This window comes from Spea bombifrons, chromosome 5 (assembly GCF_027358695.1).
Source record: "Spea bombifrons isolate aSpeBom1 chromosome 5, aSpeBom1.2.pri, whole genome shotgun sequence".
NCBI lineage: Eukaryota > Metazoa > Chordata > Amphibia > Anura > Pelobatidae > Spea > Spea bombifrons.
This window is the reverse complement of record NC_071091.1, coordinates 99,150,898-99,178,469: the sequence shown is the minus strand read 5'-3', so window position 1 is coordinate 99,178,469 and position 27,572 is coordinate 99,150,898.

Below are 27,572 nucleotides of genomic sequence, written 5' to 3'. Positions count from 1 at the left end.
GAGCGCATGATAACTTTTTGAATTATAAAAAAGCTAGGTTTATCTGTCAGAACATGCTCGTTTCTAGTTACGGATAATGCTATGTCTAACTTGTTGGAAGATAATTATTAAGGATATGTCCTGAGATGTTGGCCGTCTCATAGCACATTGACTGCCACCATTACAAAACAAAGTTGCTTCATTGAAAATGCATACCGTATCCTAGTTTGACCAGAATATTTTATCTGGCATGGAACACAATTCCATGGCGAGGTTTAGGTTTATTTATTTTACATAAAGTAAAAAACCCATGACAGCTAGTGTTCTATTTGCTCAAGGTCATCAGTGCTGTTTATGATGTCACATGATCTCATGCCCTGAATAACATGTTAAGAGTCTTCTTGTTTTATTTGTTATACATTATAGAGGATCCATAATATCCATAATATAATAATTCACGAGACAAATTCCCAGCATGCAACAATTATATCGAATGAAATGATAAAATGGTAAAAAGTGGAGAATCTTGCATGTAAAATATTTCAGTTTTTGCCACAAAAAAAGGACAACACTATCGCAGTATCGCATCCACAAGATAATATATCCATATAAAGGCCAGTATTTCCATTTAAACACATCTTTATGCCCTTAACCTAGGAACCTCCCAGGGTAGGCTACCCAGTGCTCCCCTTTTTTGATGGGAGTGGCTTCATGAGGGGGTAGGGCTAACCATATGTGGAGGCTTAAATTAGCTGAGAGTAGGAGGGGAAATGGGCGGGCATGTTAAACACCACTCCCATGCCCATGTAAATAGAAGGTGTGACCTGGAAACCTGGGAAAGTATCATTTTACCCCAGACTCAAGGTCAAACCCCGACAGTTGCGACCTTGCAGTAACTTTAGAGCCCACATGTTTCTAGTAAGCGTGTTAAGAGCAGGGAAGAGAAGCAAAGCCCACTGGACTGACTTAATTGGGCCACAATTAGCATAGCTATTAATCATTCAGACTTACACATGGCCATGGTTATCTAAAATAAGTATATAAAATAAGATAATTATGGCTGTAACTCAACAATAGGGGATAGATAATAAAAAGGGGTGAAATAATCATGCAAATCCTGAAAACACGTAAGATGGCTGTTTACATGGGATATATGGTGGGTTCCTAATGCATGTATTTGCATGTGTTAATCTATAAACACTATTATATATTTGATTAATTGTACTGAACTATAATATAAAGAGATGCAATACTAAGTGTCATTTTACATATTTACAGATACATAGTATGTGTATGTTTATATATATATATATATATATATATATATATATATATTTAATTTAACTGTGTATTTAGGAGTCAGGAATGCATTAGACCAGAAATCCATGAACTGGTATAACAAAATACCATTAAAATGCTGCAAAATAATTGCCTGTCAGAAAAATGTATTAAGCTTCATTTGCACGTATATTAGTTATGCAGTTTATTAATGTTTTCAGGCGTTCTATTTCTGCCAGTCTGCATCATTTAGCTCCTCTCTGTTCCATTATTCACTTCAATGAGAATAACGGAATTGTTGTCATTACTTAGACTGTAAAAAAAAGTTTCTGACAGTGCCTTGGTAAACAATAGAAAAAAAAAACTAATAATATTTATTTATCAAAACTCTATGTTTAGCATAAGTGTCATCCGGATAGTTTAAAGGGAAAATGGTGGTTGATGATTAGTTAGAACCTCTCTTAGCACACGTAAATAGAAAACAAAATATTGTGCAATTAAATCAACAATACCAATGGACGTAAGGAGGCTTTGAAAAAATTTCTATGCAAAACATGTATTGTTTATTACTTATGGAAAGGAGCGAGCCTAGGATTAGTGGCCCCTGGGTGTAATATTTACTTGATAGCTGCCCCTTGCTGTTACTTACATGCACTCTTACACACATGCTCATGCTAACGCCATACACTAATACCCACTCACACATGCTAACAGTAATTCTAAATAACTCACAAGCTAGTACTAGACTTGGGTGCCGGCCAACTCTTTGTGTTCGTCTTCTTCCTCGTAGGGAAAAAATCTTCGCATTCCCGAATATTCGCCTGTACCTGTGTTCGGTTCAGGTGAATATTTGTGTACATTCTTCGTGTTTAGTTTTTGGCGTGTTTTTAGAAGGGGTTAATACGAGGTTAACGCGGAAAAGGTACGCAGCAGTTTTGGTGCCAGGATTTTAAAGGTCCGTACGAGTAACTCTATTGGTCTCCGGCACGGGCCTCCTCGTCCATCAACCAATGAAGGGCAGCTGCAAACAGGCTTCCCCAAGCAGTTAGCTTATCCCAAACAGAAGTGTGCCATGACTAGTGCTTTGCCCAACAATCAAATTTTAGCCCTCAGGTACACTGACAAAAAGAATGTGTTTCTTATATCTACCATACATAACAAACACGTGGTACTAGTCAGTGTGAGATGAGGAGGTGATACACAGGTCCTAAAACCTCACTACATCATCGACTACAATAAGAACAAAACCTGGTACAAAAAGGTACACGTACATGCTGTACAAAAAATGTGGAAGAAACACCAAAAAATAGTTACCTGCGCACTATCCCAAACACCTGTGCTTATTTAGACAAATGGAGGTTTTTAGTTTCACTTCAATGGCCATTAAAATGGAAGCTCGCCTGCCACGTCACGGCACAGAGAGGGGTTTAGAGAATACCCCTCTCTGTCTCATTAGAGATTTTTACCTTTAGCTCACAGCAGCAGGGTGAATTATTCAGTGTAGGACTCGCCCAAGAGGTTTGTCGTGACGTGGCAGGCGAGCTGTCTGACAATGCTGTCTGACGATATCTCCCCACCTTCTCTGCCGACCACCTCTGTCTCTTTTTCTGCAGATCTGTAGTCACAGAAAAAGAGGTGTACAAACGCAAATCCGTCTGCAATATTCTGGCCTTTTGAAGTCCTTCCGCAAAACGGGGGAACCACGGCACCCAAAACAGGGCAGCCTCTCTCTCCCGTCCCTCCAATCGAGGTCTGCGTGGAGGCTACGTGGATAACTGATTTTGTTTTGTTGGAGGTCCCTCCTTGTTTTTGGACATTTGTATGAATTAAAAAATTGTCATAAAATGATCACATAACCCCCATAATGAGCTAGCTAAATAACACACATTACTTGTGAATTATACATATGGAAAATACAGAAAAAAAAAGAATCTCATTAGTATTTATTTCATGGGAACCAGTAATTCAAAATATAACTTTGTAATAGAAAAAATATCGTTTTGCCAGAAACAAACTTTCAATCATATTATTCATCTTCAAAATTGTAAGTTTTGTGGCATACTAGCAGCAAATCCGCAAATTAATAATTTATAAGTAATTTTGGGTATCTGCTTCTGGAACAAGTATTATATTATATTTTCTGCCTTAAAAAAAGTCACCATTACATAAATATATACACTTGGAAAACATGTCCTAAAATACTTTCACTCATGTCCCTGTTTGGATATATAGAATCTAGTAATTACTTAATCATTATTAATCATGTTACAAGTGGGTTCGTGTTCATTTAGTTACACCTTTCTAGTTACTGAAATGTTATTGTACACCACAGCTTAGGAAAGTGGAGAGTAAATAATGATGGAAATATTTTGAGGGAAAATGAAAGAGGATTTAAGGAAGGGACGGGGCCGGGTTAACCAAGAAGAACATGAAGCAATTTCTCCAGGGCCCTGGAGTGGTAGGGGGGCCATAAGCTACCTGGATCCTACCCTTGCGGGACGTGGCCAGGACTGCCCACTGACATCAGGAGAAATGTCTCGAAGTGCAAACTTTTTCCACCTCAGTGACATGTGATTTATCTAATATTATGTTGTTATATGTTCAATATCATAACACAACATTGCCTACCCATGCACAGTGCTTATTTTACAGTGAAACATGATTTGTACATGTTCAGTGGCCATGCCTTTGATGACATAATGGTATGCCAACGCTTAATATGAGTAGGGTATGATATGCCAAAGGGAGTGTAAAGGAATCTGCAATCAACTGTGTTTTGTTTTATCTTACATTGTTTTATTTGTGTTGACATGGAAAACTAGTTGCAGTCGCAAGGAAAGTCGGCGGTCCTGCTGACGTCAGTGGGCAGTCCCCGCTTTTGTCGGGGCGTTCCCGCTGAATATCATGGGAAACACCCCCATTTAAAGGGGAAAGGGGCAGGGAGTGGGGCGTGTCAACCCACAGAGTTCCAAAGAATGGAGATCGGGGACTTCGTCTAGCTGCCTGTCTAACGTGAATATAAGACAGTGTGCCTAGAAAGGATATACATATGATATGCCTCATTACAGACAGTTTGCGATGAACTGAATGATGACAATGCACTGCTATAAATGCAGAAAAAAATGGAAAAGGCTTTATCTCATTGTGAAAGTATATTATATCAAATGCAATGCAATTATAAGTAATAGTAAAACAAAAACGTAATAATTATAACCACCCAAACTAGGTGTATTTCCCAAAGGAATCCACAACCGATAATAATAATAAATAATACCCTCAAGTCCCCTATTAAATGTGGTACATGTTAGTGGAACCAGAGTGATGTGTGTTTAAAAAGGGAAATACTGGCTGCTACTCCTCTTTTCTAGAAAGCAGCCTCTTGTCACTTTACTCAGGCTGAGACTGGATCCGGTGTCTCCAGCTAAGGCTGCGCTCCTTCTCGGCAGTTGATACTAGATTGCTGGCTCAAGCAGGGACAGACTCCTTTTCTTCTATGATGGAGCACCGGAAGGTCATGTGATGCCAGCGCCCCATCAATTGTGGCGTTACACCACTGTGGATTTGTTAGCAATCATTGCTGTGAGTCATGTCCAGCTATTTACCACCTACATCTCTTTTTAAATACAAACATTAGTCTCTAAATATAGTTACACTGTAAATACTGTATTATACCAAGTTAAGATTTTGAACACCCACTTTACATATATATATTTATTAAAAACTAATTTCCCACCCACTTGTTTCATCTCAGCTCACCCCAAACTTAACACTTTCCTGGAGCTCAAGAATGAAGAAATTGCTCTGTTTCCTTTTTTTTATGTCCAACAAGAATTTGTTTGTTGGGGTTGCATCCATTTTTTTTTCATTCCCTCGCCCCTTCTTAGTTGATCTTGATCGGTCCCTCTGCGTCATGTGTGGAATTGCAACCTTTGACCTTAGACCCTGCTAGTCTACTGATGCTTCATTATTTTAATAATTTTCTTTTGAGTGCAAGGTGCAAGAGGGAGTTGTTTATAACCATTGATTTAGCAGTGGGGTTTCCCCTGGGATGTATACAGTGGCATATTCTGGGGCCAGCCAGGAGGCAGCAGCCTATTGGGCAATCAGACTCCCTGTAACACCACTGCTGAATGGGCCAGTAAAAAGGAGATCACAATTCTCCCCTACCAAGCCACAAGAGTTTACCCTTGCCCTGGTTATGTATTTCCTTAAAAATGTTTCCTTTTCCAATGCCCCGCAGTAAGGATGGCTGCATGGAAGGGTAGGCTGACATATTTAGCAATCATATAAGCAGGGGATGGCTGGAACCTTATGGCCTGGGAGTCCCCATTGGTACCCAACATATGGCATGACACACATATTTACACATACATACATTCACACAAACATACACACTAACATACTTACTGACTCACAATAACACACACAAATTGATTGATAATGAGTTATAATATAATGGGGATCAAGGCTGGGCTGGGGGGAAAAAAACAGCCCTGTCACTTTAAGAGCAGCGTACGGTAAATGGTGTGCCGCCTACTGTATATGCGATGCTCTTACATTGGCACCAGATCTGCTATGTGAGTGACAGCCTGCATTTTCCTGGTATGATCCATCCGAGCCTGTTGGGGAATGTTTAGCACTTGCTAATCTCAAAGGGAACCAGATCAAGAGTCCATCCTCTGACATATGTTTATAATGTGTTATCATCGGTAGTTTCTCATAACTATTACTATCTCTATCAAAAGCAATACTGTATTGTTCTTTTGCTAAAATACTTGGCAGTGTTACTAGTATCCTGCACTTTGTCACTGACCATAGAGACAAACCTGTAGAATCACTGAGATATTAGTTTCTAGGATAGGCGACCCAGAGTAATCCCTCTTCTGAGCGAGCGGCTTCATAAAGGATGGGGCTAGCCATCCTTGGAGACATGGGCTAGTTATGCATGGCCCTGGGCTTGAAATCTTAAATGCCCCAAAAATGATTCACCTCTCTAGAGAAAGACAAAACTGACCCGAAATGCGGGATAACAGGGCTTTATCTAGAGTATCTAGGTCAATGCCTTTATCATTTGTGTTAGAAAGGTCCACACTAGAGACGGCTATACCTCCAACTCTCAATGATGCCCGAAAACTGATTCACTGAAAATGTTTAATCTTCTAAAGAACGGCGAAAAAAGTCTATTTGAAAAGATAAGTGCAAATAAAATGGCATGTGGACTAAAAAAAAGGGAAACAAAAATAAACATCACATCATTTCTGGAACCGGGAGCCCAATAGCCATTAAAAAAATAATTCAATTTTTCTTTGTGTGTTCCCTGTACAGTCACTTAACGAGGTTTTTACCTTTTATTTTCTTTGGAGGCCACTTTTCATGTGATTAAGGCCTCCACTAGCTGAGCTGACGTGTTTCACAGTAAGAAGTGCTAATAAAACCATTTCTTTCATTGTCAAGGAAGCCAAGTTTTGTTTACAGTTGCTACAAATAAAGGAATATTATGTGCTTGTTAAGCTAAATAAAGAGTGAAATACAAATCTAATTTTAGCTCAGCTTGGTGCTGTCTCCAGGAAAAAAAATTATTATATGCATAGAAAGATAGAAAATGGGAAGCATCATTAGCTGAATTCAGATCCAGTTAGTGCTGGTCTGGAATAGTAAACCTGGTCCTTGCACTCTAATCAATATTTTGGATCTGACCAAAGGCTACAGTGGAGAGCACTGTTGGGCACCAGACAACTGGACATTTGCCCAGTGGCAAGTCCAACCGTGTATCCAATCAAAATACAGAAAATGGAAACAAATCGCTTAATTAAGGGCAATAATTCTATTCAAAGCATTGCCTTGCTCTCTGTCTCATCGAAGCATTTTACTTTTGCAACAAATGTTAGTGTAAGATTAATTCTCATCAATAGACAGTGGTCCAAGAACTTGAGTTCAACTTTGCACAGCTGTAGACATAGGGAAAAAAGTCAAAATCAACCACAGGTTGCACCCTTTCAGTGGCATGTTGATAGACAGGGATTTTCATTGTCCATCCTTTTGGATGGACCTCATTCTCTCCACCTGGATAGGGGGTAAGTAGGGCTTTTTAATTTGTTTTATTTCAGACACTACTCCCTTCATCCCATAAAGCAGGGGAAGAGGTCCTAGTTTCAGATGCAAACTTTTTTACCCTTCCTGCTTTGTCAATAGACCACCAATGATGAAATATGAAAGGCCAACCTCTAAGAGCTTCTCCAGCTAGAAGACATTTGGCTGGCCCAGTGTAATCCATCGTTTAATTGTAGAGATTTTATTTAAGGACTTCAAACCTTGAACTTATGCATTATCCAGTTTATCCAAACTCAGAGAGAAACATAATTGTACAATTAACCTGCTGAGGGAAGCAGGAGAAGAAATGGTGTGAACATGGGAATAAAGGATTGGCAATTAGGATCTGCTTGGTCGCTAGTACTAGAGCACTAGAAATTGGTGGGATTTATGGGATGCCTGAGCTCCATTATATCCCTAGCAGATACTGCCATGTTCTCATTATGTATTCAGTCTTGCATGACAGATTGATGAGGAACTCTGTATTGCTATTTGTCATGCACACTTCCACAATGTGATATCAGACCCGCCAACAGGAACTGGCTGGTAGCGGATGGCAAACTGGCACCATACTGGTCAATTAAGGAGCTGTCAACAAACTGAAAACCTCTGGTCTGCCATTAAGTCAGTGTGTTAAAAGTACAATCCTCCTTCAGATTTTCACTTTCAATTTATTATTTTTTTTTTACTGTTTAACAATTTTTATTTAAAAAAAAACAAAACAATTTTACATTCAATCTAGCTAACTCTGCTTTAACTATTTCCTTCTCTTCCTTTAAACTAAAAGTTGCATTACTGATCCAAAACTTCCATTGCATCTTCAGAATATATTTTCCCATCTAATGGAGTTGAAGAATGTCATTTCCATGAAATAATATATTATTTTCTCAAAGAATAATGAGAGTGTTTCACTTCATAATAGAATGATATATTATTCAATGTTACATGCATGGGGAGACAAGATAATGCTGATTTAACTTTGTCCTTATAACAGTCTTCCCTTTCTGATTCATCTTCTGTTTCAACACATGGAAACATTCATCATTGCTAACAGTAATGTCAAGTGAATAAGGGGAACTGTCATTTTCTATGCTGTATAACTTAGATGGAAAAGGTAAGAAAAGTTCAGAAAAAAGCACATTTTTTAATTCATACTCTCCAAAACTTTTATTTATTTGATATGTTTTGTTTGAGATAGCTTAAAACGGTAAACACCAAATGCTTTAAGTAGTTCAGGAGGGTAAACTTTTTTTTTTATTTATAAATCTCTTTTGGTTGGTAATTAATTAGCTTTTTTGTTTGTGAACGGAAATAATCAAATTATTTGTGTTTACATAAATGTTAATTTATTTGTTATCTTAAATATGCTAATTAAAAGTACACATTGCATATTACTGGCACACGGATTGACATTGATATGTCTTTGCTGGTGTTTGGAGAAAGAAAAACAAAACTATTACACCTAAAATGCTTGAAAAAAGGCACTGGAAAGTTGTTGATTTTGACCTGCTATGCTACTCCAAATAAAATAATGGATAGCTGTACAATCACTAAAAGAAATATAAGTATAAACTCAATTTTTTTAAATTAAATGTTATTGTATCATTAGTGAAACAAACAATCCTAACTACTACATTTCTAATGTATGCATGCCTGTTGTACTACATTCACAATATCTGTATGACCACTATATTCCATTTATTCCACTCCCCTTCATTATAATGTAACCTGTACGTAGAAACATAGAATCTGACGGCAGATAAGAACCATTCGGTCCATCTGGTCTGCCCAAAAAAGCTGTTTTTTTTAATGAAAATAATCATTAGTTGCAGTCCTACATTCCACTAAGATCCGGTTTGATCCTCTGTAAGGCATTGACCCCATGATCAAACCGCTTGGCTACGTATACATCCTGCACCGGCAAAGGGATGGACACCGGTGGGCAGAAAAGTCAAGTAATTAGAAGCTTGTATTCACATTATCACTGCTAATGTTTTGGTTTTTTTTGTTTCTCAAGACTTTGTCAAATGCTTACCTTTCAGGTAATAGCTCTTAATGAAGAGTAAAATGTTTATGGATGCTTGAATTGGAATGTGTAGGATCTATGGAATTGGACTGTCTATAGCATCATGGCCTTAATCAAGACTGATTTTAGTTATTGGCTGAATATTCCTGTAATATTTTTTTTAATCTTAATATGTTTTTACACATATTTACCACAAATTAGCAATTTCACTGAATTTGCCCATAGAGATATAGCACACCCCTCAATATTTTGTTTCTGCCAACTACAAATGAGATATAGTCAACCCCTATTGTCCATCCAGGTCTGGGAATTTTTTCATGTTTCCATTTTAATATTTACAAAAATATTGGTAATAGATGTAATGTAGAAGAAAGGGTTACATGACATAAAACTCTCCCCAGTCATCATTAAATATATATATATATATATATATATATATATATACACACGGATACCCTAGAAAAAGAGGGACAGTGTTCAGAACATTTACATTTCTCAAACAGCACAACCACAGGGATAAAGTGAGATTATGCTGTTATGTAGTTAATCAGATTTTACCTACGTAAATAATACTTTTTATGGTTGTGAAAATGAATTGCATTTAAATCATTTGATTTACGTTAACAATATAGCTCTGACAACTTATATAAGACACAAAACAAATTTGCCATTACAAAGAGAGGTAACGTTGCATAACGGAGCTATAATATAAGTAGTTTGCCAAACACTACAGACTGCATAATAAAATATGATAATGTAAGAACAGAAACTGCATGGTAAGTACAATGAAAAAAAGGTACTGTCTGCAGAATGCACTTCAATCAGACATATACTTACTAAAACACATTAAAGATATCATGTAAAATAGGTCTTTTCACTAAAATCCAACTATTTACTATTTGTACTTGCAAAAATTCACACTTAGAAAGATAAACCTACTAGTTTTAGATGCAATGTAACAAAGTTTTACTTTACAGAGAAGATAAAGGTAAATAAATGGAATAGCATCCTAGCAAAATTTATAGAGGCTAATACAGCGAGGTAGTTAAAAAAAGTCGGTATATATTTTATATAAAATATATAATATAAAAATATATAATTATATATATGGGATAGGCATTTTATCATCCAGAACACAAGACCGAAGGCTGATTAGTTCTTGTCTGCTGTTATTTATACTGTACGTTTATATGGGTTGCAAATTTAAGTCGGACCTAAACTCCAAAATTATTAATTTCACCTTCCATCCCCATGAAGATATGAGGTTACATATGACCCATCCCCCATATTACCATACATAACGTAAAAAGAAAAACAGGGTTCCCCTGGACTTCTTATTAACCAAGGTAGGGCGATTACAGAAAATAAATACGTGGAAATGTGGAGTTTTAACTAAACTTACATCAATATATGACATCTTCTCATAGTTGCACATACATTGGGTAATAATCCAAGACAAGTGAAAGGAAATGACCCCATTCTCCTCTGGGGAACTTAGGCGGTAGAGTGGTGGGGGTATCCCCCAATACTTATATATTAGTTCAATTTTATGTAATCATTATAAAGCAAAAAATTAAATAAAAACTAAATATACCTCTTTATTCTGAAATAAAAATGTGTATGCCTATAAACATGCACACAAGGACATAAAGTACCGTATTTGCTCGATTATAAGACGAGGTTTTTTTCTCTGAAAAATACCCCTCGTCTTCTAATCAGGGTCGTCTTCTAATCAGACCTCAAATAGAGGTCTGATTATGAAACTAACATCCAGATCCCCCGCACCGCTGCAGGGGACCTGGATCCTCCTGTCTCCCCCCCCCATACACACACTTACCGGTGCTTCCTATTGTATTGCCGGGGCAGGGATCCGCGTAGACAACGTCCGCTGCAGCCGGAAGGAGGTGTGGCTAGCAGCGGGGGTTGTCTGCGTCCGTCGCGCATACCTTCCCCGACTGTCAGAGATCAGAGGTGCGGCACCGGTGCGGGGAACTCTGATAGCCGGGGAAGGTATACGCGACGGACGCAGACAAACCCCCGTTGTCAACTCCACCTCCTTCCGGCTGCAGCGGAAGGAGACGTCAACCTGCTGCCCCGGCAAAACAGCAGGAAATTGGAAGCACCGGTTAGTGTGTGTGTGTGTGTGTGTGTGTATGTGTTAGTGTGTTAAATGGGGGCATAGGGCATTTCTGGAATGCCTTATACCCCTATATGCCACTCTGGCACTTAGGGGGTTAAAAAGCATATTATGGGGCAGAGTGGCGTATAGGGAGGTATAAGGCATTTCACCTCCCTATATGCCACTCTGCCCCATAATATGCCTTTTAACCCCCTAAATGCCAGAGTGGCATATAGGGGTATAAGGCATTTCTGGAGGCAGAGTGGCACATAGGGGGTCAAAAGGCATACCATGGGGCGCAGTGGCATATAGAGGGTTAAAAGGCATACCATGGGCCACAGTGCCATGTTGGTGTGGCAAGCCTGGGGGCAGATGTGCGTAACTGGGGGACAGGTTGGAAAATACAAGGAAATAAAAACAAAAAAAATATTTTTCTCAATCATAGCTTTTATTAAAAAAAATAGTTTACATGAATTAACATTTACTGGTAAAACTTTTTTCCTTTAGGGACGTCTTATATTCAGGCTTTTTTTTTTACCTAAGTTAATATTCAGATTTTGGGGGGTCGTCTTATAATCAGGGTCGTCTTATAATCGAGCAAATACGGTATATAGCTTTTTTGATGGTTAATGAAATTGTTTTGACCTCCAAAATCACGTTTATGTTTCTTAAACAGTTATCTATTTTTTTTCTTAAAAACAGGTTTTCCTTTTCTATCACTTATTGATATGTTAATTTTATGTATAACATTGTGTTTCATTTTACCTGAACGCCTATATGACTGAATTCAATAAAATGCTATGTGGAAGAGTACATTATTAATTATTTTCAAGTATTCCTTAAAATAGAATACTTCTATTCTGTACTTCAGCCACACTCATTGCTAACAGCTGTATAAAACTAAGCACACAGGCAGCCATTGCCATAGACAAACATTGTTAGTAGAACGGGTCGTACTGAAGAGCTCAGTGACTTTAAACGTGACACCGTCGTAGGATGCCGCCATTACAAGAAGTATGTTTGTGAAATTTCTGCCCCACTAAATTTGCCCAGGGCCACTTTATGTGCTATTATTGTGAAATAAAAGCATCTTGGAATAACAACAACTCAGAAATGAAGCCGTAGGCCATGCACACTTGCCACGTAAAAATCGCCTGTCCTCTGTAGAATCACTCCCTATAGAGTTCCATACTGCCTCTGGAAGTAACACAAGCACTGTGCAACGGGAGATTCATGAAATGCGTTTCCATGGCCGAACCTTCACAAAAGCCTACGATCACAATGTGCAATGCTAAGCGTTGGCTAAAGTGGTGTAACGCACACTAGACTGGAGAAGAAGAAACGTTCTCTGGAGTGATGAATCATGCTTCACTATCTGGAAGTCTGATCTGGGTTTGGGAGCTGACCCATAACGTTTAATTTAGAAGATTCCTAAATAGAACCAAAACCACTGAATGAATTGAATCTCTTGAATTTTTATATTCCTTTCACATTTCTACATACATTTCATTGGGAGGTTACATAGCAACTGAGCATTGAACAGTTAAGAACTCATAATTTTCTTTTTTTCCTTGAATATTGTCTTCGTAAACTTGTGCTATGTCATACGCAGAGGTAAGTGAAATGTGCATAGAACAGCACCAAGGCCTGTGGAAGTCATTGATGAGTTTAATGCATTTGAAATGCCTGTTGATGCATATCCTCTATGACATCATTAGTGATTTAATTTGTTGAATTACCAGCATTTTATGAGATGTGGTTTGCATAATGATGTCTGTGCCATCATTGCCCCTTGACCCCCCAACATACATTATGGTACATATATGTAAACATACTTAGACAAATTTACACATACTAACACCTATGCTCACATACACTTATACATGTTCACATACATACAAACATATATACCCCCTCCCTCCCGCCGGCACCTTCTTACCTCTCCTGCAGCCAGGGGCGGCCCGACAATGGAGCCGAGTGGGGCAACTGCTCCAGGCGGCACTTTTGAAGGGGCGGCACTTCGCCGCCCCAAGCTCTTTTTTTTTTTTAAAGCGAAAGAGAGAGAAAGGGGCGCTGAGTGGTTTTCGCTTACCAAGCTGTCAGTACCCGCTCGGCGCCCCTCTCTCCTCTGCGGCGAGTCTCCCTGTTCGGTCTCGGTGCCGGCTCGTAATGCTGAGTGCCGGAAGATTTCCGGCGCTCAGCATTATGAGCCGGCACCGAGACCGAACAGGGAGACTCGCCGCAGGACTGCTGAAAGGTAAGTACAAAGGGGGGGTAGATAATGGGGGGGGTGTCAGGGACGGAGGGAGAGGAAGGGTAGGTAAGGGGGGGTTAATTCACTCGTCTCAAAAAGTTCCTTTTTTTTTACCAACACTACACAAGATACTAAAATGCTACCCATAATTGCCTGCCCTCTTTATTGCTTCAAATTTATTGGCTTCTAATTGCTATTCTTCTCTACCTTCTCTATCTGTTTTTACTGTTGTCTCTAGCAGGTTTATTATTCCATTCAAGTTACGCACAAATTGTTGGTGATATATGTGATATAAGCATATAAATCATTCATGGAGCACAGATTTAAGAGCTTGGTGGGCAAGTTCTTTCCTCAAGCTGTTGATCTATTACTTCTCCATGCGTAGTCGGTCTTTAGAGGATTATGTCTTTAAATTTGTATTGAACACAGTCATGTACAAAAAATACTTGGGAACAGTTTGGGGAACATTTTTTTTAACTTCAAAAAGCAGATCCTATTGTGCTCATTGTTATAAATATTAAAAAGATTAATGTAAAATCAATTTCTTTTCATAATTCTATTTATCTAGCTTTATCTATGGGAGAAAACAGCGTTAGTGACCTTTATGCTATCTAAACAGACATTAATGAATTGAGTGTTTTAACACTCATCATATAATTTATAACTTTAATAAGAAAACTTAGTGATGCTTGAAATTGGCAAATGCTAATTCACAAATTGTAGCGTATTTAGTAAAATAAAGATGGCCAAACAGGAATTATGACAGTCATCAAACAATAATATAACATGTATTATATTGAGAATCTTGAAAATCTAGTGAAAATGCAAGTTTTATTTTAATATTTTTTCAAGTTTAAGGTCACACAAATGAATAGGTGAACTTACAATCTATGTATACTTGCATATTGGCATTTTTATTGTGAATTAATATTGCTATACAATTATAAAAAAATGATTTTGCACACATCGATGCTCAAGTAGGATAACTATAAAGTACCTCTAAATATTATAATATAAAATATAGCCTATTTGGGAGTTCCTAACAGAAGGTAGATGCTAAATTAAAAAATATTCAAACCTGTTGCCTTGTTGCCTTCTTCACTCTTCCTAAATCTTTCCCCACCTTCTCTGCTGTCCACTTCTGCCAAACACTTCCGCTTCTGCTTTTTCTTTTTCATCTTCTATCTTCTCTTCTATCTTTAATTTGCTTAAGTATATCTTTGTCGGCATCTCTGCAGGCATAAAGGGGCAAAATCCTTTGGCAAAATGGCGGGGCTTCCGGTGATGTCCTCTCCACCATCCTCCAATCCGATTCACCTTAGGACAAAATGATTGCACTTTCATTGACGTCCGTTACCCCGACTGGAGAGAGAAAGACACCAGAAGTGCCACCATTTGGGCAGGAGTTCTCACCAGGTTATATCCATGGAGATAAAGAAGAAGATAAAAGAGAAGAGAGAAGATAAAAAATGAAGACGAAGAAGAAGAAGAAGAAAAACAGCCAGAAGTGAAAGTAGGAGGCAGAGAAGGTAGGGGGGAAATTAGAGAGCGGGAGAACGTGTGAGTAATTCCGGGCTCCGAATGCACAAGTCAAAAGGTAACACAATATTTATTTAGTCATAAATTCATTTAAAAGTCATTTAAAAGTCATTTAAAAGTGATCTTATCACCATAGGATCCAATTTGCTTTACATTACAATTTGTTATTAGGCACCAGCAGTTTCTGTAGCGCTATTACAATAGGGGGACAATGAATGGGGATGATGACACAGAATGTTCTTAATTACTTTGTTATTCTTTGCAAACTATGGACCAGAATGACTCTATATACACAACATTCATAGTAACTTACCGTATTTGCTCGATTATAAGACGACCCCCCAAAATCAAAATATTAATTTAGGAAAAAAACAAAAAGCCTGAATATAAGACTAACCTATAGGAAAAAAGTTTTACCAGTAAATATTAATTCATGTAAACTAATTTTCATATTTAATAAAAGCTATGATTGAGAATTTTTTTTTTTTATTTCCTTTTATTTGCCAACCTGCCCCCCCCAGTTATCTGCCCCCAGGCTTGCCACTCTGCCCCCAGAAATGCCTTATACCCCCCCTATTTGCCACTCTGCCCCATGATGTGCCTTTTAACCCTGTATTTGCCACTCTGCCTCCAGAAATGTCTTATACCCTCCTATATGCCACTGTGCCCCATGACATGCCTTTTAACCCCCTTTTAACCCCCTATATGCCCCTCTGCTCCATGATATGCCAGAGTGGCATATAGGGGGTTAAAAGGCATATCATGGGGCTGAGTGGCATATAGGGGGTTAAAATGCATTTCTGGAGGTATATATATATATATAACTGCTAACAGCAATCACACTCCTATCAAGCCAAGGCAGCCAGTACATGCTGGAACCTGGGGATGATAGTAGTGTGATTACAGCCTCCCAAACCCTCAAAACCCTCCCCCACCTCCTTACCTTAACTGCAGATCTCCCACTCGCAGACTTCTGCAGTGGCCCGGCTGTGCAAGCAACTTCTCTGGCCCCGCCCCCAGAGGAAGGTGGAAGGAGGGGGAGGAAGAGTTACGTGAGGACTGTGCTAGCTTCCTGTTCTCCTGCTGCTAGTAGCCCGGTAAGCAGCATGGCCCCAGCAGAATGAGGTCTGATTAGAAGACGACCTCGATTATAAGACGAGGGGTATTTTTCAGAGCATTTGCTCTGTAAAAAACCTCGTCTTATAATCGAGCAAATACGGTATATGTTATTAGTTGGTTCAATATTAATACATATATGCTTGACATCATATTGTCATTAGAATGCTTCAGTGATCGTATCTCTTATGGAGATCTAATATAAAAACATACAGATAGAGAAATGCACAAATAAGTTAACTGTTGTGTGACACATAAGTTTTAAAACAAGTTTATTCCTACTTAAAGAAAACAAATTAACCTACAGACAGTTTGTAGTAAAATTGATACATGACTACAATGTGTATTTTTTTTTGTGTCTGGTTTGTAATTTGACTAAAATGTTTTGTTTATTCCGTTCACACGTTTACATTACGGAAAGATGGTTATTCTTAGTTCTCCCGTAATAACCATATGGCTTGCTGGTTGGTTGCAATCAATATTTTATCATCCAGAGCATATAATTCTTCAGAGAACAATCCTTTTACAGTTGATTTGGTTGGATTCATTTGGTAATTTAAAACATGCTCACATCTTTGAGTAAACAACTTTTAGACACATTTAATCTGTGCTGCATCATTTCAATAAAGCATGACACAGTGAGCTGTAAATAGTTGAACATGTGACTTGTTTTTTTTATTCATTTTAATATTAAAAACAATTGAAAATAGTCCTTTTAACCCCTTAATGACAAAGCCCGCACATGCATTGTTTTCAATGGGTTTAGGGACTGCCCATTGTCCATAAGGGGTTAATAAGACCACAGTCTATGGCAAAGCGCATAGCAAAAATACTTGTATTAAATTGGATAAGCCCAATTTTACAAGCCTCTTATAGCCGCTGACAGCCAAAGTCAAACTCTTGGCCTTTACATGTGGCCACTAAGCCCAACGAAACAGGAAAAGATGCGAAGGCGGCTGTCTGGTGCCTCAAAACCAGTTGCGTTAGGTAGGTGGGACTCGTCAGCCGGGAACGCAGCCCACCTAGGAGAAAGAAACTCTGATTCAAACCTCTGCTGCCTGGGGGCCACACTCACTCCACACTATATATCAACGAATGAGCCAATAGAATTACCACTCATGCATCACTAATTCATCAGGCAGATTTTATTATTATAATCATATACAATTAATGACATTTGTGAAACAAATGTTATATAAAATATGTTCATATAGCATTTATAATTTTTTGGTGGTGAGTATTGGAATGTTATAATGTTCCTAAATGTCCTTAATTGATTTTAATAATTGTTTCAATACTCCATTGTATCATCCATATGAGGTTTCAATATACCTGTGAGAGGACTGAACTTTAGTGGACTTACTGCAGAAAAGGAGAAGCAAAATAGTGGATTGGCATTGCACTTTAAGAAGCCGATGCTGGCGAAATGCCTCAGTACACAGTCAGTGCAGCTCTATATGACGTCAACCAGGAGGGACGGAGTCTTTCAATGGGGAAGACAGAACATGGAGAACAACAAATTTAGCAGAATGTAAATACTTCCCCTGGATGGGGAAGCAGATTTTTAACTTTATTATCTCCTTCTTCTTTGTGTCATGCATTGGCCACTATATGAGAGGTAACTCTAATGAATACCAGCCAGTAACAACACTAATCATTCTAGGAGTAGGATCCTAAAGAAGGTAAGAGTCAATGTATTCATTATATATATATACTACATACTACAATATTTCATTTTGTTTTATTGTGTGCTTGCTTTTCTTGGTTGTTTTTTTCTATTCCATATATAAAAGAAGACTCCTCTACATTTTTTAGGGGAAGTCAATGCTCTATCCTCACCAATACTTGTGATTATAATTCACATGAAACATTGCTCCTAAAAGGCTATAGAAAGAACACCGATAGTCTCTGTCACGAAACAAAGGCCAGATAAAAGTCAGTATTGCAGGCAAAGGTTTGTAGCCTATAGGCCTTGAGTACCTGATTTAAGGACCTTGTAAATTGAAAAAAACAAAAACTGTCTGCGCTTCTTACCCTAATAAAGTTGGCAACAAATACATAAACATAATATAAATGAGAGGTTTTGGTTATATGAATTGGCCAAAGCATAATTAAGCTCACCCGCCACGTCAAGGCACACTCTCAATAGGGTGAGAACCTACTCTCACCTCCTACATAGTGGGCACACAAAGCAGTTTATACTGCTACCAAAACCTTATTAATGTGTTGGGGGAGGTGCAATTAAACCTCCTCCCTATTAACCCCTGGACAGCAAGCTGCAACCAGACTGATGAGGAGCCAACAACCTCAAATATGTGCAAACAGGGAAAAGAAAAAGCGTCAGTGCGCTAAGCTAGTCACAGGCTCAAATAATACAAATGTGTAATACGAGGCCTACCAAACAGGTGTAAGCATGCTGCAAGAAACAGTGTATTGGCTGTACAATGTATACAAAAAACAAAAACTGTCTGCGCTTCTTACCCTAATAAAGTTGGCAACAAATATATAAACATAATATAAATGAGAGGTTTTGGTTATATGAATTGGCCAAAGCATAATTAAGCTCACCCGCCACGTCAAGGCACACTCTCAACAGGGTGAGAACCTACTCTCACCTCCTACATAGTGGACACACAAAGCAGTTTATACTGCTACCAAAAAAATTTGTATTATTTGAGCCTGTGACTAGCTTAGCGCACCGACATTTCTTCTTTTCCCAAATTGAAAAAACCCACTGTGAATGGTACATTACTCATATGAGAAAAAAAATCACATTGCAGCCGGTGACTATCATGATTACCAAATAAAAATCAGCTTGTTTTTTGAGATGAATAGTTTTACATTATGATTATTAGGATTATTAAGTGTATGTTCTCTAATTTATGATGTGTGATAATAATGCAAAGATATCTTCCTTATGCGGTTTCATGTTGATATGTCTTATTTATTTTGTTGGAAATTGACATTTTAGATGAAAATTATTCATTTTCCTATATTGAATTGATAAGTCAAACTTTGCCTTCTGGCAATAAATCTTTTTTTATACCATTTTCCAACCCACAGTATTTTAATAAGTATCTTTTATTGTTTGTCAGGAACGCATAAATTATTTGATGGCAAGGAAAAAATGATAAAATATACATAATTATTGTGCATTAGGGAGGGATAGGAGGTGAAAAAAAACTGTAGCCAAGACTTCTTAAAATGCTCAGTTAATGCGTGCATTTCATCTTCTTCTTTCTTTCCTTTGATTTCTATGATCTATCCGGTCAGCTCAGTTTCTCTATCTGTGCTGTTGTTTTTTATTAACTAATGTATTCTTTCTGGAATGGTTTGGGGGGGGGGTTAGTATAGTGAGTGACATTAGGAAAGTATTTGCTTAAAGTAGCGGGAAAAAATACTGCTATACTTCCACGGACAGGGGCTAAATAAAGCAATTTCGGAGAATTCATAAATCCTTATTATAGGGTATATAAAACTTAATATTCTTTTTGCATATTCTCTAAATCCTTTTTCCTGACTATTTTGCTTCTGAACTTGACAATACCCCAGTTCTGTCTGTCCCAGCACTTGGCTTCTTGTCCTGGATTAGGTTGTACTCCATGGAACCCTGTATTTCTTAGTGGTATAATTGTTGTTATAATTCCAATTAAATGAAACAGGTGGAAATCAAGTGTTGGACAAGCTTCACAGAAAATAGTCTCGACAAGGAGAAATCCGTCAAAACAAATAGGAAGACCCTGCAGGTGACCAATAGGCTCATTTGCACGGTCTTTGTAACCCCTGACAGCGAACCTATGGATTTCTGCTCCCGTTAACCCCTTCGATGCTGAGTTATCTAACACAGCATCGAAGGGGTTAACGGGAGCGGAAATCCATAGGTTAAAGGGCTGTGCAAGCGACCAATAGGCTCACTTGCACGGCCCCTTAACCCTTTAAAAAAAAAGTTAACCCCTAACTAACTGAACAGGGAGGGAGACCAGTGGCATCGGCAGGGTAAGTTGCAGCATTGGGGTTTTAAAACCCCAATGCTGCAACTTACCCTGCCGATGCCACTGGTCTCCCTCCCTGTTGAATTAGTTAAATGTCCGTACGAGCGACTTTATTGGTTGCTCGTACGGACATTTAACCCGGCACAGACTAACTAATTGAACAGGGAGGGAGACCAGTGGCATCGGTCTCCCTGTCTCCCTCCCTGTTCAATTAGTTAAAGACCAGTGGCATCTGCAGGGCAAGTTGCAGCATTGGGGTTTTAAAACCTCAATGCTGCAACTTACCCTGCCGATGCCACTGGTCTCCCTCCCTGTTCAATTAGTTACATGTCCATACGAGCGACTTTATTGTTCGCTCGTACGGACATTTAATTAATTGAACAGGGAGGGAGACCAGTGGCATCGGCAGGGTAAGTTGCAGCATTGGGGTTTTAAAAGTCTGCACGAGCGACTCTGTTGGTCGCTCGTGCAGACTTTTAAAACCCAGATGCTGGTGCTGTAACTTACCCGGCACATCCCACTGGTCTTCCTGTTCTATCAGTTAAATGTCTGTACGAACGACTTTATTGGTCGCTCGTACGGACATTTAACTGATAGAACAGGGAGACCAGTGGGATGTGCCGGGTAAGTTACAGCACCAGGAGCCTAAAAGTCTGTACGAGCGACCAACAGAGTCGCTCGTACAGACTTTTAAAATCCCAATGCTGCAACTTACCCGGCAGATCCCGCTGGTCTCCCTGTTCTATTAGTTAATAAATGATAGAACAGGGAGACCAGCGGGATTTGCCGGACAATTACGGCACCAGGAGTTTAACAGTCTGTACGAGCGACCCTATTGGTCGCCAGCAGGGGGCTCGTCTGCCATCAACCAATGGCAGACGAGCCCCCTGCTGACGACCAATAGAGTTGCTCATACGGACATTTAAACTCCTGGCGCCAGAGCGGTTTTAACCCCGTATTAACCCCTTAACCGGGGAAAACGAAGAAAACCCGAACACGAAGAATGTCCGCGAATATTCGCCCGAAGAGAAGACAGGACCAGGCGAATATTCGCGGAATACGAAGTTTTTTTTTTTGCCGAAGACGAGCACGAAGACGAGCACGAAGACGAACACGAAGAGCCCCCTGGTGCCCAAGTCTAGTTTCAACTGTTAGTGCTCAGAGCGCAAGGATTTTCTTTTGTTTGTTTTATATTTATGTTTTGTTTGCCGGACCTTTTAATAAAAAGCACTATAAGTGATACAGCCATGTGTGGTACTTCCAACCCTAAGACTGTGTGGTTATATGATCCCAGCTCACAGTATGTTCATTGGGTAGTGTGACTTTGTATGGCATATATTGCATGGTTATATAGTGTTGTTTGGCTTTATATTCTATAGCATGCACAGTGTAACTGTTAATTGTTTGTGATGTATGTGTATAGGATAGTGAGACCGCACATAAGGTAGTATGCATATGCACAGGGTAGGATCCCTGTGTGTTGTTTAGTTTGCTTGTGTATAGGGTAATATGACTTTTCATAGTATAGTTTGCAGGTATATAGTGCTGTGTAGTATGTAGCATGTATTTTGTAACTAAATTAGTTTTTACGGATGCATGTGTTAAGGCTGGTGTGACTGCATATAGGGTGGTATGCATGTTCACAGGAAAGGGTCACTGTACACTATATAACCAAAAAAATATGGACACTCCTAATTATTCAGTTGTGTCAGCCATAACAATTAACAGGTGTATAAAATCAAGCAAGTTAAAATGATCTGTCCTCTGAAGCATTGCACACTACAGAGTTCCACTATGTACAATGCCAAGCGTCAGCTGGAATGGTATAGAATACTCTCCCCACTGGACTCTGAAGCAGAAGAAATGTGAGTGATGAATCACACTTCACTATCTGAGTGTCTGATGGGCAACTCTGAGTTTGGTGTATGCCAGGAGAACGCTACCAACTGGAATGCACAGTGCCTACTGTGAAGTTTGTTGAAGGAGGGATGATGGTCTGGGAGGATTTTTTCAGGGTTTGGGTTAGTCCCTTTAGTTCCATAGAATCATAATGTTATTACTACAGCATACAAAGACACTTTTGTGGCACCAGTTTGGTGAAGGCCCTCTCTTGTATCTAAATAAAAGATAAAATGTCAAGATGCTTAAAAGAGGAAGCCGGAGTGAAGAAAGGAACACCCTTTGTGAGGGTGTGATCTACATTTTCCGAAGGTGCCTGTATATTACAATGATTTGTTTAGGGAGCACATTAGCAGGCTTTTCTTTGGAAAAGGAGATGGAGCCATAGCTTGCACAGGACTTCACTCCTGCAGCTTAACAAAATTATATTCAAGTTTGGTCAATTTTATTGTATTCATTTTGTAGTAGAGATGTCATTTAAAAGGAATGTTTTTGCAAGCCATTGGCGATTTATTTAAAGTTCTTTTATCCAGAGTTGCTGTTGGCAAATTTGTATAATCCTTATATTATTTCTTCTTACTTGGATGTCCTTGTCTGCTATTTACAGCTGCAACAGCAGAAGCGTTTTGTTTTCTGCATCCCAAATGTTAATGACGTTCACAAGCTCGTTGTAGGCTGTGCAGAGTCTGCCTATTATGGTTTCAGTAGGTATATTCAGCCCTTCTTTATTAATATCTTGCATGATGGACTCCATGGCATTGTGTAGTTCTCAGCCAACATAAAACTCCCTGTATCTCTTGCATAATCAGTCATTTGAATTCCTGTATACACCATACTCTCCTCTTTGCTCTCAGAGCTCTGTTGGGATAGATGTGAAGAATTACACGTTTCTCCATAAAATCTCCCCAATTGGGGAAGCGATTATCCCAGTCTGTTGCGGAAGCATTCTGCAGGCAGAGACAGAAAAGCAAAGGCAGGCAAGCAGTTGGAGTAAAAATAAAAAAATTAGTGTGTAAGGGGAAAAAACAAAGAATTTCACACAAAGAAATTGAGATTTCTTTTGGGGGGGGCGCTCCCTCCTTGTTTTTGGACATTCGTGCAAACTAATGTAATGTGTAACGTTGTTGTAAAACAAAGATTTTTACTTACTTGTACTTAGAGTAACCACTATCCATACGGTTTTTCTTTAGAATCTAAGAATCTAAAGTTTGTTTAAATGTCTATTAAGGTAAAACTACATTGTACAGCAGGAATATGTTGACACTATATGAATAAAGTATTATAATGAAAAAACAGACCTCTTTGTATCTAAATGTATGTGTGTTAGATTAAATATACTTATGTTATTTTTGCAGCTCGGAATAAGCTTAAAGATATGCAACTTCATGCTTTAAGGAGTATGCCAATATCCAGTTACTAAATATCACTAGCTGGAGGTCAAAGATTTAAATTAGTATATCAGTAAGCATTTAATGAAAATAAACATTATGAGTGGAGCCAAGAAAAATGTAGCTTCTTATGGCTGAGCAATTATGCCTTAAGGAAATAACCGATTCGAATATGTTTTTATGTTGTAATTTAAAATAAGACGTATCTATAGGAGTTGAATTCGAAATGACTAATCCTATTCTATTTGCAAAATTACACTGAGTGCCCAAGACGTGAATAATATTAACCCCTTAAGGACAATGGGCGGTCCCTAAACCCATTGAAAACAATGTATTTTGAGCCCGTACATGTACGGGCTTTGTCATTAAGGGGTTAAAAACAAAACATAAGAGATTTGCATGTCGCAATAAAGTGCATATGACTAATAAGAGAATGTAATAGATTTGAAAATAAGTCAATGAATAAGCCATGACTTCTCTTCCTAGTTCAGATTGGAGATTTAACTAGGATAACTCTATTTATAACATATTAATATGATTCACATAGCAGATATTAAATGTGTGATATTTCTATACATAACCATACCTGTGCATTTCACACAGAGAATCCCAAACTTACAGCTGATTATTAGGCTTCCATGTCGAACACCCTTGTCTCAGTCGCACCTCCTTTCCTATGGCCAGCCTCGGGAAGAACCCAAGTATGTCCCTAACCAACAGAGATATTACCATACTTTGTCAAAGGCAAAATTTTTTTGACAATATATACTTTTTTTTCCCAAAAAACCTTTTGTAGGGACAATATACTGTTTTAAACTGTTTAATTCTAGACTCAGTTTGGCTTGTGATTTGAAATTTGTCAAGGAAGTTTTGATACTAATGACAAACGCATGGTTCTGCAAACCACTTGCGTTCTACAAGGTCTGCTATCTCTTCTCCCACTATTCATAATCAGTTCAAGGGAGCTAGGAAAGAAATAAGCAAGCAAATGAGAAGTTAGTCAACATTAATTAGCAAAAGTATAAGGAGTTGGGTTTCTGGAACACAGGAGCAGGGTTCTTTTTTTTTAAAAAAAAGCATACTTTTGCAACATAGTTAGACATAGTACATTGTGACATTATAAGGTTTCTCAGTAAGTGACTTCCCAACTCTCTGACCCTAAGGCAACTCCTCTGAAACCCCCATTAGATCCACTACCCCCGGGCACTAAACATACCCTTCTGGAGGATCGACCACACACGGGGCAAGGGTGTGGGAGCATAAATACACAATGGTGGCCCGCTGGAGTGCACAAATACATGTTGGGGCTGGAGGCATTGATACACAAGGGGGGCAGCTGGGGCCATCACATAAATCAAAACCAAAGGGAGGGGCAGGCTGTGGGCATAAATACACATAGGGCTGGCTGAGGGCGATACGCAAGGGGGCAAAAACACAAAAAACATAAGCAGTGTGGAAAGAGCCTGTCCTGTTGTGTGTGTTTGGGTGTCTGTGTGGCAGAGCCCGTCCTGGTGTACGTTTTTGGTCACCTGTTTCCTGGCACTTTACTTATTGTAGGAATAAATTGAATTATGTAATTTTTACTTATCCAGATATAAAACACCTCCTGATTATGTAGTAGACTTGGGCGCCGGCCAACTCTTCGTCTTCGCGCGGAGGGGGGGGGAAATCTTCGTATTCTGCAATATTCGCCCGTTACTGTTTTCGGTTCTGGTGAATATTCATGTGCATGCTTCGTGTTCATTTTTTGTAGAAGGGGTTAATACGGGGTTAACGGACTACGCAGCAGCTTTGGTGCCAGGATTTTAAATGTCCGTACGAACAACTCTATTGGTCGCCTGCAGGGGGCTCCTCTGCCACCAACCAATGAAGTACACCTTCATTTTTATTGACGGGCAAGAGAGGTATATTGATTCCTAGGGAGTGTGCGTTAGTTTTACTCAGTCTGCAGAATGTTCAGATGATTCATTGTCTCCAAATTTTGCAACCAAATCGAGAATTTTCCAGATTTTCTATGGATGGAGAATAGAGTAAAACTGTAAAAAAAAATGTCCATAAATGAATCCTGTCTGTTTTTGCTGTGCTGTTAAAATGTTAAAGTAATTTCTTGTCAGTATCATGAAAGTCTATTGCCTGAAGTCTGTATAATTTATCTTGAAGTCCAGCCGTGAGCCTAGATAAGAAGATGAAGGAGATCCACGGGGTATCTCTTGTGTGCTGTCAGGTTAGACTCTGTATGTTATGCATGTGTAATCAGGTCATTCTGGAGCTGTGTCCAACTCTACCATTTGAATCTCTATATCTTATCTTATTTATCTTATGGTAATTGTATTTAAGTGTTTATACATACGTTCAATTTGAAGTGTTAGCGCTATATATATTCGTATATATGGATTGAGTGCAAGAGGATTGGACAAACATATTGGAGGCACCTAGCTAGCACATTTTCTGTGCAATTACAGCTATAAAACTTAATGGAAGACTTCTTGACATAGGCTGGAGTTTTCACTGACCAAGAGGAGACCTTACAGATTAATGAGAATGACGCTCAGAGGTTCCTATGTACTGCCTAAAAACAGGACCTTCTCGGTACAGTTTATGGTTGAAAAGGAAAGAGGTTGATCTCCACGTTTTATTTATTTCAGATTATTATAGAGCGAAAAGGATCCCAAGAGGGTTTAGGATTAGGAATATCCATACAATAGGCAGAACCAATCGGAAATTCCCTCATAAGGTTCACTATGAATTGTGTCCCTTGTCATATACAATTCTTGGATGTAGAAATGTTTGTGTAGAAAATTAGTCTTGAATATTCGGTGTATAGGAAAGAGACATGTTTAAACTCCTTCCTACATGCAGAAATCTATCGGCCTTCCATGCAATCTATTCCATTCTCACAATTTGTACGGGTTATAAGAAATAATTCTGACAATGCGATATGCTTGGAGAAACTTAATGAGATGGTGGAGATATTATGCCAAAAACGTAATCCTAAAAAGATGGTGCGATCAGCAATAGCTAAAGCTATATGTACTTCTTAACTACTGTTACCATAGCACTGAGTTTAAAGATAATTTCACATTTATACATCTACAAGAGAGAACATGATAGTTTTTTGGTATGGGGTTTTTAGTAGAAGTTGACCTTTTTTTTGGACCAGTCAAATAATTTTTCCGGATCTCAGAAGTCTTGTGGATGCACAAGACCGTGTTCTACATATATCACCATACCACTATGTCGGCCATAGAAACAATGGTGGTGGGTGGGGGGTGCAATGAGCTGCTGGCCGACCAGACATTTACTCTCCTTGATTGATTGCCTTTCTAAGACCAATATGGCTAGATATTTTATGTTTGCGAGGCATAGAAAGGAGAGCTTCCATGCGATTCTTGTTTCAAAGAGTTGGCAATCAAAAGTAAGATGAATGTGGGGGTGTGGGACAAGCCCTGGCCACAGTGAGGGATGGACGCTAAGACCAGTGGGAACTAAAGAAGCTTAACGTGCTCACTGAATTCTCAGTCACTGTAAAGCCTACCCTACCCTTAGCGCCTGATTGTGGATAATGTAAGTACAGCCACCAGCAGGATATGCGCTGTAACATGTTATATATATATATATATATATATATTTTTTTTTTATCACGTTATATTTTTATGCTCATGTAAAGCGCGGCTGGGCGTATCCAGCTGGCAGCCACACACTACAGCAGCCGATCTGCTGCTGGGGCATTTGCCCTGTGCCTGTAATTTAAAAGATTATTTTTAATTATTTTTTTTCCCTGCAATGTCATTTGGCCCAGAAAGAAGCAACTAGTGTATTTTTTACATAAAAAAATAATACTCCTTATTTTTATCCATCCCAATTAGAGAAACAGTCAATACACTTTTTTTAA